Source organism: Chiloscyllium plagiosum, unplaced genomic scaffold (genome assembly GCF_037043375.1).
Source record: "Chiloscyllium plagiosum isolate Xiang-an unplaced genomic scaffold, Cpla_swu_hap1 HiC_scaffold_23, whole genome shotgun sequence".
NCBI classification, from domain to species: Eukaryota; Metazoa; Chordata; class Chondrichthyes; order Orectolobiformes; family Hemiscylliidae; genus Chiloscyllium; species Chiloscyllium plagiosum.
The window spans coordinates 59,524,337-59,535,950 of record NW_028270161.1 but is presented as its reverse complement, the minus strand read 5'-3'; the positions used below and the strand labels follow the sequence as shown (position 1 = coordinate 59,535,950).

Sequence of the window (11,614 nt, the reverse complement as noted above, 5' to 3'; positions counted from 1 at the left end):
AGGCCCATGTTTCTCAATGACCCAGTGAGTTGCTCTTTACTCTAGATTATGCTCCATTGTTCACAAAATAATTAGCAATTGATGAATTGAACAGATTTTGAAAATGGGTCTTTGTTCACAATTGAAGATAGTGTACTTTAACTGGTGGACTTAAAACATTCATGCTTTTGGTCCTTCTTAAGCTCCTTGTGTGCACTATGTTGTAAACATCTCTAGTAAGGCCATCACCACTGTAAGTGCAAATAAAAATTGCATTTATAAGCAATTATAAGCATTTGAAAACAAATGGCCAAACTGTGGAAATGTTAATCTCATTGAAGTGCGTCTTGACACTAAAAGAATTGGGAACCACTGCTATAGGCTGTAACTTCTGCTTCTTCAGCCATGGTAACTGATTCCGTATCAAGCATAAATTAACAGAATGTCCAAGACAAGTTATTTCTCTTCTGGATAACATAGACAAGTTATTTCTCTTCTGGATTGTCTAGTTCCCCTAGTAATGCTTTTCCAATGGGTATCGATGTTCTGTGTAGCACCAATATTTTCACTGTTTTGAAACTGTGTCTTACTTCTGCACATTGTACAGAAGTGACCCAGTTTTCCAAACATTGCATTCCTTGGTGATGGTTGGAAATTGTGTGTGGTCATAAGGTTTGTCATCGCGTAGCAATGACACTTTTTTTTTGTTACAGATTTTGTTTTTTTTCTCGTGCTCACTAACGTGTCCGTACCTTATAGAGTTAGTAGATTATATTGCCCTTTTGAGAAAGTATTGGCCTTCTCCCCCCAGCATGCATATACAAGTCTCTGCATCAAGCACAATCTGACTAGGTTTCTCCAGTTAAATCTTCCTTGGACAGTAACAAACATGACAGAATTTTTTGAACTTTTTATTCAACTTTGTCTCTTGTGAATTCTGATTTCAGAGCTCTAGTCAAGAGTTTTTCATTGATCTAAATAGGTTATTAATTGTTTTCAGATTCTCCTGGAAGCTGAACACTTCTATTAAATCTTGGTTGGCAGGCTAGTCATGAAGGTTAGGTCCCATGGGATCCAGGGAGAGCTAGCTAATTGGATCCAAAATTAGCCTGATGGTGATGACTGAACGTTGTTTCTTGGACTGGAGGCCTGTGACTAGTGGTGTGCCACAGGGGTTGGTGCCAGGACCTTTGTTATTTATGTAAATGAACTGGATGTGAATATACAAGACATGATTAATAAGTTTGCTGATGATACAAAAATCAGGAGGTATCAATAATAGCAAAGAAGGGTCTCAAAAATTAAAGGGATCTTGATCAGATGGGGAAGTTGACTAGGGTTGGCAAATACAATTCAATACAGAGAAGTATGAGGTGTTGCACTCTGGAAAGTAAATGTTAAGGTCCTGAGGAGTGTTGTGGACTAGAGGAACCCAGGAGTACAAGTACATACTTAACTAAAAGTGGCATCAGAGCTGGACAGGGTGGTGAAGAAGGTATTTACCCTCCTGGCCTTCACTGTCAAGGCATTGAGTATAGGAGTTGGGACATTATGTTACAGTTGTATAAGTCATTGGTGAGGCTGTACTTGGAGTATTGTGTACAGTTTCAGTCACCTTGTTAAAGGAAAGACAATTAAACTGGAAAGAGAGCAAAGAATATTTGCGAGGATGTTGCCAGGAGTAGTAAGCCTGAGTTATAGGGAAAGGTTAGCCAGGATGGGACTTTTATTCCTTCAAACATAGGAGAACGAAGGCTGACCTTACTGAGATATATAAAATCATAGATAGGATGATTGCAAATAGTCTGTTTTCCCCAGGGATGAGGAATTGAAAACTAGAGGGCATACGTTTAAGGTAAGAGGGGAAAGATTTAAGGAGGACCTGAGGGGCAACTTCTTCATACAGAGAGTGATACTTATATGGAATGGGTTGCCAGAGAAAGTGTTTGAGGCAGGTACAATAGCAACATTTAAAAAACATTCGGATAGGTATATGGAAGGAAAGGGTTTAGAGGGATATGGACCAAATGCAGGCAATTAGAACTAGCTGAGTGGGTACCAAGGTCAGCATGGACCAGTTTAGGCCGAAGGGCCTGTTCCCATGATATATTTCTTTATGACGCAAGAGATTTCTTAGTTCTTCAAATGAATGATTAAGGCTTTTAACACCTTCAAAAAATGTTTGCACTCTTTTGTGTTTTGTCTGTTAATAACATTTTTCACAATCAGACCCATTGATAAAAAAATGTATTCATTTGCTCCGCTTTAAAATGCAGGCAAGGGTAATAGCTGATTGGGCACCATGGACCAATTTAGGCTAAAGGGCCTGTTTCAATGCTGTGTTACTCTATGATGCAAGAGGTTTCTTACTTCTTCAATTTAACGATCAAGACTTTTAGACACCTTCAAAAAGTATTTGCACTTTCTTTAGTTTTTTTGTCTGTTAATAACATTTTTCACAATCAGACCTGCTGCTAAAATAACATATTTGTTTGCTCAGCTTGAATCTTGATATTTGAGATAATGCATAACTTAAGAATTCTTGTCTCTGTCAAGTCCAATCTTGTGCTGTGTATGGCCTTTCTCTGACCCTGAATCTGTATTTATTGTTGCTTCCTATTAATTTTCAATGTGCTGACAAATCCTATTACTGCAAAGATATTTTAAATCAGTATCATTTCAATATTGCTTTGAATCTGTTTTACTTTAAGCTTGTATTCAATAATGCTGTTTAATGACTATAAAACATTGTCATTTTAAAAAAAACTCAGCCTTGCTTTAATAGCTTTATTCAAGAATTTAAACTATCAATTGTTTTAATAGATGTTCCGTCACAATTTATTACTTTCAAGATTTTCAAAACTTTTTCTTGTAACATTGCTTTTCAGTACTGCTCACTAGTCTTCCCACCACTTTTTAAATTATAAAAATGGTGGCTACCTACTTCTTGGTTAAAAATCACACAACACCAGGTTATAGTCCAATAGGTTTAATTGGAAGCACAAATCATACTTACTTCTTGACTTTTGTTGCCTTCTGCATCCAACATGGAGTATTCCCACGTGTTCTGGGAGAATATTGACTTCTTCCCATATTTCATGATCACAAACTCCAAGCAATTTCCTTTACACATATTTTTAAATAATGTTTTCTAATTGCACCCTTTATAAATTGTCTCACCATAATTGCAGTTTAATGGTGGAACTTCAACTAATTAATTCTTCCTAACTTTTCTTCTTGTGTTAGACTCCTGTTCTTTAAAGTTGCTTGGTTGATTGCTGAAAATAGAGGAATTCCTGATTCAGTAGCCCAGTCATAGTTTTTTTAAGTCCTTCCATTGCTCCTTGTAACTGTCTCTGGCAGCAATGCCCATTATAAACGATGAGAATTTTCTTTCATACCTTCTTCTCTTTCCTGTCTTTAATTTTTTAAATATAAAGTTCATCCCTTTTCCCTTAGGGATTTCTAACTTTACTCTCTGGAGGTTTCAATTGTTCCTTAAACAGCCCATCTTTGCTAAAGCATATTTTCCAAATGTAGTTGGTTATTTCAAGTTCAGACTTAACACAGTAGCTCTTACCAGTTTTTGAATTAAGTTTTACCTTGATGCACAGAGCTTCCCTTTTTCAGCCTCTGGGGCAACTGCTATCTTTGTTAATTACCTTCAATAATTGTTTGTCTCCCTAAAGTGGTAAACATACTCACTTGATTTTTTTCCCCCCTGTTCTTCTGAATCCATTATCCTAGTTGTGGTACTTGCCATCTCTACCAGTATGTGGAGTTGTTTGAGCTAGTTAGCTAACATCTTTATCTTTGCTTTATATTGGGCCTATCTAAGGATTAGATACACCACTATAGAGTATTTATCGCAGATGCACAGTTTTTAAGAAACAAGCAAACAAATTGCATTATAGCTATAAGTACAACTACGTTTGATCAGGCATATGGAGATTTTACAGATCTATCTGCTCTACCGAAAAGCTAGAATCTAAGTCCTTTCCTTCACCCATAGACTGTGTCACATCAGTAGAAAGAGTGGAGCCAACGCATGAAAATTACCCAATTTGGATGAAGTGTTAAATGGAAACACATTTAAAGGTGGGGGGGGAAAGATTTATAAGGGACCTTAGGGTCAACTTCTTCACACGGAAGGTAGTGCACATATGGAATGAACTGCCAGAAGTAGTGCTGGAGGCAAAAAACTGCAGATGCTGGAATCCAATGTAGACAAGCAGGAAACTGGAAGAAAACTGAAAGGCAGGTAGTATCAGGAGGTGGAGAAGTCAACATTTTGGGTGTAACCCTTCTTCAGGACTGAAGAAAGGTTACACCTGAAATATTGACTTCTCCATCTCCAGAGGAAGTGGTGGAGGCTGGTACAATTACAACATTTAAAAAGCATCTGGACAGGTATGTGAATAAGAAGGGTTAGAGGAATATGGGCCAAATGAGACTGCTCCTCAGATGCTGCCTGAACTGCTGTGCTCTTCCAGCACCACTAATCCAGAATCTGGTTTCCAGCATCTACAGTCATTGTTTTTACCCAAATGAGACTAGATTAATGTTAAATATCTGGTCAGCATGGACAAGTTGGAGCAAAGGATCTATTTCCATGCTGTACATTTCTATGACTCTACAAAACTCTATTCATTTTGGTGAACAGAAAAAAAATACAACGGCATAATTTGAACTGCAGAGCAATTCTTCTTGTGTCTGTTTTACGGATATCTTAAAATAAACTCATTACAACAATGATTTAATTGGATATAATGTAGGAACCACAGCAACCAAACTGCACAAAGTAGCATTCCTTAAATAGCAATGCACTCATGCCCAGAAAATCTGATCTCATTAGGTACCTGATAAATATTGGCTAAACTTCTCTTCTTTTCCCTTCTTTGTGGTATTTCAGGTTCAACCTGAGCGGGTGACGTTTTGAAATTGTTAAAAGTCAGTGCAATATGCCTAATGAAATGGTCGGGTGTGACTCAAGAAATTGTCAAGCCATAAACTGACACCGACGACCATTTTGTTTTTTTCATGTTTGCTTTCAGACGCCTGCGCTAACATCTTTTGTTTCTTTTCTTGCCCGACTACTTGATTCCCTTTAGCCTTTCCTGCCTTGAACCTATTCTTTTGTCCTTGTGCAAACCAGCCTTTCGTCAAAAACCTGGACGGTTCGAATTTTCCCCATACGATTACAAGCCCAAAACTTCAATGCGCTCTCTCTCTATCGGCGCTGCCCGAGTATTTGCAGATTTTGTTTTGTCGTTTCTCTCGTCCTTCCTCGCCGCCGTATTCCCCACCCACCCGAGCCACCAGCAGCTCCTGCGGGCCGCCTCCACTTCCTTCCCCACCCCCTTTTCCTCTGCCTGGACTGCAGCCTGTGCCCAGAGCGTTAGGGGGAGCTGGGCCTTGTTCCTTGCGAAGACGGGAATCGGTTGGACTGGGCGAAGAAGCCCCGACGTCTCCATCGGACGCTCCATTCTTTGACCGCTGTGCGCTGCCAGGTCGACTTTTGTACCCGCCGCTTGGAGAGTGTCCATGAATCGTCCTTTTCTGGTCTCCGAAATAGCAGAAAGCGACCCAGCCCGGCCAGCTTCCCGGGGCCCCGGTGTTGCTGACTGACTAAGCTTCGGCCACGGCGACAAGTCAGGCAGCACTGATTTCCCCGTTCTCCCGACGGACCGTGCTCCAGCCCCCGAGGAGGGGGCAATTCGAAAAGAAACCGTCAACGGTCACCGCCAACGAGCCAGGCGGGAGCGCGGTTACCCGGGAAACCGGGCGGGCGGCGCGTGGCTACGGGGCGACCGACGGGAGCCCTTGTTACGGCGCGCGAGGAGCCGGAGTGAAGTGAGGGAGACGGGCTGAGCGGCCAGAACTCAACCACTGACGGCCGCAAGTTCTCTTCACCGGGTGGCCGTTGCTTATTGTCATCCAAACAGGTAACATTCGCTTTTTAAATCTTGTGCAGTCAGGTGTTTGTTTTCTATATAACGCTTCTCCAAAGGGAGCTTGTGGGCGTGTGTTTATTTTTCGCTGCGACCGGCCTTGCCCTTTTCCAACTGTCGCCCGGCGGCCGCTCGTTAAGGCTCGGGTTCAATGACAGGAAATGCAAGTTTTTATATCTTGCTGAGGGGAAACGTTTTGTTCAAGCGGATGTCTCAGCCTGTCATGGAAACAAGTCCTGCGACTGCAGGAACGAATTATAGCAAAATAGAAAGGGACCGTGGGAAGAAGCTGACGCTTCAGCATTCCCGGCCCATGATCTCATCTTTCATTAATTAGGGCCTCGTCCAAGGTTCAGCTCTGTTTATTAACAATGTGACTAAACTGGCGATTGGGACAATTCACAGGCGTTTGTCACGCCAAGAGGTGTAAATGGTACCCCTTTTATGTTAGGAATCTTGTAAGTCTCTGCTCTGTAGACTTGCATTTTTTTTAAATGGCACACAATGAAAATTGACACTCGAAGCTTAATTGATTTGGGTATGAAGCCGTTTTAATGATCTATTCGCTGATACTTAAAAGCTGCCCTGTTATTTACCCTGTATTTGAAGGTACAGAGTTCGTTCTTGTGTTTGGTTTCTAATTATCAGACATGTTGCACCAACATGCATGACAGCTTGTATTATTAATTTGCAGGATATATTAAGTTGCTTGATTTGTAAAAATAATTCTAAGTATGCTGAGTTCCAATTTTATTTCTCTGTTCTATAAATGAGGAATTTGACGTGACTGTTATTTCTGCTGATTCAAATCAGCATGAAATATGTTCTTCTAAAATTTTCAATACTGAAACTATTGCCAGTCCTTCAAGCCAGCAAAATATGACCATGGTCACAAAGAGTTACTATTTCATCATGTTGAAGCCCTGGCCTAATGCTACCTTTCAAATCAATATCTGGTGAATAATCTGAAGTAAGGTGCAATTTCCTCTGGACTTTACATTGATCAAATATCTTGATCATTGGAGAAAGTGGAGATTGTGGAATTACTTGAATAGCTGAACTTTGACAAATGAAGTACTCAGGATTTCATATAGGATTTCACATGGACTAAAATAATAAAGGGGTACACATAAATAAATCACCAGGAGTGCCACAGATCATTTGAAAAATGAAACATTTGGTTACTGGAGGGATAAAATTTAATATGTCAAGTTAAACTTGCATAAAACTTTGGTAAACCACATCGCATACCAAAAAAAAGACCCAGTTACTGGATACAGTGCAAAAGCAAAATTTACTAGGATGACACCAGAGGTTATATCTATCAGGCTCTTCCTTCAACACACAAGAAAACTGGGGGCGTGACCTGGTATAAGTTTAAGGGGTGAAAGTGATTGATAGGGTTGCCATAGAGAAATATTTCTGGTTGTGGGTGAGTTTTGTGGGCATAATGGAAAACACCTCATCTGCAACACCTCTAACAACAAATCAAGAAGTTTGACACCATCCAGGACAAAGCTGCTCCAAAGAAAACAACCTGAACTTATTCTCTTAAAATCTAAACTGCTCCGTTCCTATAAAGGGCTTATGCCCGAAACATAGACTCTCCAGTACCTCGAATGCTGCCTGACTTGCAGCCTTTTTCCAGTGTCACAGTTCTTGACTCTGACGATCCAGCACCTTCAGTCCTCACTTTCATCCCAGGCAATGTCCTGTTGAAACTCCTCTACACCCCTGTCAATTTAAACCCACAGTGCAGTGACCAGAACATAACAAATATTTCAGCTGTGGCCTAACCAAAGCTTTTTGCAGTTTCACACAACCGTCCTGCCCTAGTAATCTGTGCCATGACTGATAAAGGCCTGTATGCTGCCTGTGCAGATTTATGTACTACTAGCTCCCCCCACATCCAATTTACCAAGTTGCCCTGGATCCCACGTGCTTTTATCTTTACTTTCTTTCCAAGAAGGTAAGACACTTCAGCCGGAGATCACCTGATCCTTCCAATTCTTTTTCCACCTCTTTGTTCTTTTCCTTCTCAGCAATGTCCTGAACTCCTGGCCTCAGCACAGGCCTGGTGAGGCAGTCCTTTGGTGGGCTTGGTGGCCTTTCAGCCCAGCAAGACCTCAGCATGGACTTGCAGCCTCATGGTGAATCCAGAGCGGTGTGGAGTTAGGGTGGACTCCACATCCTGACTGAGTGCCAGTGAGTTGTGAACTTTTTATTTCTCTACTTTGTAATTTATTCTAGGATCTATAATGCTGGACTCCTTTATTTCTTAAATTTTATATTTTTTCTGCCAACTTGCACTCAATCTGTGCCTAAGTATGTTCTACCTAAGATGATGCATAAGTAGTGACTTGTAAACTTTTCACTATACTCATTTTAGTACTTGTGACAAAGCTAATTCAGTCTCCTAACAGCGACTTTATCAAAAGCTTTGCTGAAACCCATATGAACAACATCAATGGCACTATCCTCATCTACACTGATCAACAGTCTTGGAAAATTTCACAAGATTTGTGAGGCATTATCTACCACTGGCAAAGTTATGCTGACTGTCCCTGATCAAACCTTGCCTTTCCATGCAAAGATTAATTTTCTCCTTCATAGCTTTCTCCAGTAGTTTCCTTATTACTGATGTCAGTCTCACTGGTTTATCTCTACTGCCCTTGATAAGTGAGACCACATTATCCACAGTCCTCTGGCACCTACCCTGTGCCCAGAAATATATTAAAAATTTGATTTAGTGCCCATGTAATTTCCTCCCTCCAATAGCAGTCATCTCATTCGGACATGGGGATTTGTACATTTTTAAGCCTGCCAAAACTTCCAAGGCTACCTTGTCCGCCATGCCAAACTGCTCAGGAACCTCGCCTTCTTCCTGAAATCTGCACTGACATCCTCCTCCAAAGTTAAGGCAGGTGAGAAGATCTTTCTCCAGTTTAGTTTTCTGAGAATCAAGCTGCCCTGGAGATCATAGGACTAGCCAAGTTCAGGATGTATTGGAGTATTTTCTGAAGTGGACACTTGGCATTTGATTTACTGTGGTTCTAAATTTACATTACTATGTTCCACACAAATGTTTAGTGCACTTACGTGCAATTTCTTTCTTGACAGTTTTTGTGGCTACATTTAAAATCAGGTAGCTCCTTTCCTTTAAAAAGAGCACTTTCAAATGAACACATTTATACATCAATATTTCATGGCTGTATAATTTCAGAGCCCAAAACCTTTGATATTAGTTTTATATCCAAATTCTATAGTCTATATTGCCACAGACTATGTATTAAATAGTGTTTCCTCATCATGATAATTGGTTGGCTGTAAGAAGAAACCTCCTTAGTTGTTTAACACTCTTCATAGCATGTTGTAAAATTGAAAATAAATATGATTATGGATTAAAAGAGACTCCTTTGGTTTACTGATCCCTTTCATAAATGGGAACATGCCAGCCCTACCGGTCTGACTACTATAGTGAATGTAGTGACCTTGTGAATCATTCACTTTTAAGAGTAATAGAATCGCTATGAGATCCACTACCTTCTCAGAACACCTGGAAGTGAGTAATAAATGGCTTTGTCATTCACATCCTGAGAACAAATATATTAACCAAAATCTACTTGAACAAACAAACATTTATGGCAATTATGGAGGCTGAAACTTAGAAAGTTTACTTGGATTTTTAAATTTTGAAGGCCCAATGAGACACTAAGGATCGTAATAAGGATCGTTGCCTTCAAACATTTGCGTGATAGTATGTGTACGTATTTTCTCTATCAATTAGTTTACAATTTACACTATCTTCAAATATGCTGTTTGGAAATATTTTAAAACGTAATCACATAGCCAAACCTTCAGAATCATAGTTGGAAGCATTTTTAGTCAAGAATTATTTCTGTCTGTATGGTTTCCAGTTCATGCAGATGATAAAATTGGGGAATAACCCAAATCTGGATGAAAGCCATGTCAGATCTGATGCTGCATGAATGACATGACATTTATTGACACAGCATGTAGGAGCAAATCACTGCAGATCCTGGAATCAGAATTGGAAAGAAAATACACGGGATTATAGTGGGTCAGACAACATCCATAGAGAGAAAGCAAGCTATTGTTTTGCGTCTAGATGATTCTTCATCATAGCTAAAGTGAAGTTTGGAAGGGGCAATAATATGGGGGGTGGTGGTTTGGAGTGCAGGGGAGAAATGTTGGTAAATGCTGCCCCTTTCACGCTTCACTTGAGCTCTGAAGAAGAGTCATCTCAACTCAAAGCGATTCCATGGATGCTGCCTGACCTGCTATGATCTCCAGCATTTTTTGTTGACACAGCATGTGCCTGGGGAATGCCCTTGGACTTTCTAATAACTGTTTAAATTTGACTTGAATTGTTTACACTTCAAATTTAAATTTGATCCGTGGAAGAGTTTGAGCATGCACATAAACACAAATAAATAGAAATTCTTCTGGATTGGAATACAGCAGTTCCAGCCAGGCAGTTTAATGGACATATTACTGTCTAATCTGAAACTTATACTGTAGATTTCAATCATAGAAATTAGTTGGATCAAAAGTACATCAAAATAAATAATATATAATATTCTAGTGTAATTTAAATAATTTCATAGGAAATGGAACAGAAAATCGATGAAAAGGCCTTAATATTTTATATAATTGAATCATCTTCAAACTATAGTTGGTCTGAAAAATATTAAACATGATCATACTTGGTATATGGCTGTATCTGCTGTTTCTTGTCCAAATATTAGTGTTAGTGGTATCCTCTTACAATTGTAATGCATTCTGCATATGTGATATACTACTGCACATGAGACCTTCTCGAACATTGATAAAAGGTACAGTTTATTTTAACAGCAACTGTGGAAAGTTCACTCAAATAAAAACAAATTATATGTGAAAATATTTTCAGATCCTTTCCAAAATAAAAATTCAAACTTTCAAGATCATTTTCTTTTCAGGATTTGCACCAGATCTAAACAAAAGCAAATATCTGACATTTATTGTATGTGGCACACAGAACAAATGAGCCATGGAAATTGGCCACAGTAACAAGTCAGCAAATTTTAACCAATGATTTTCAGCCTTCTGCAATTCAGAAGCCAGATATCAAGTGACTTGTGCCTCCTTTTGTTTATTGGAAACATTTGTTTTCTATTTATAAAAATATTCCAAAGGACTGAACACAACTTAACTTAAAGAGCTTAGCTTTTGTTCCAATTAATTTGCTTGACATTATTACTAAATGAAAATTCACTTTCCTCCTGTACTGTGGTGCAAATATGCTTCCTGTTCACAAATAATCATTTGTATGTATTTAAAGTCCCCTGGTTGATTTCTTGCCTTATCCAGACAAGAATTAAGACATCTTGTACAAAGAGACACTTTGTACACTGAGCTTGTGCAAAGAAACATCACCTACCCAACATGGTCCCCATCATGAGTAAACTCTTAGCGATACTGTCAGGAAAATATTTTTCTGGTTTTGATGGAATACTCATTAATAGCAATATTAAGAATAAATACCTTTCCTACAGTCATAACCAATTAAGTCATTTTTTTTCTAACCTTGGCATGTAAATTGCATAGCAGACGGTGCTTCTGATTTTTTTTTAGTGGCAGTATGATTTCAGAACAACTTTGAATCTTGTGACCTGCCTCCAGTA

At 39.3% G+C, this 11,614-nt stretch overlaps 1 protein-coding gene across 6 annotated transcripts in view; it reads left to right on the top strand.

The window, feature by feature from the left end:
• The first annotated feature begins 5,139 nt into the window (after positions 1-5,139).
• The window catches only part of cdk17 (cyclin dependent kinase 17), a 229,258-nt gene continuing 222,783 nt past the window's right edge, over positions 5,140-11,614 (top strand). For 4 of the 6 annotated variants that reach the window (XM_087999735.1, XM_043713287.2, XM_087999731.1 and 1 more), the window contains exon 1: positions 5,140-5,924. The gene's annotated coding sequence lies outside the window, so the exon portion shown is untranslated. Of the gene's footprint in view, positions 5,925-7,972; positions 8,136-11,614 lie in introns of all 6 variants that reach the window. The other 2 variants (XM_087999734.1, XM_043713289.2) reach the window with 2 other exon arrangements.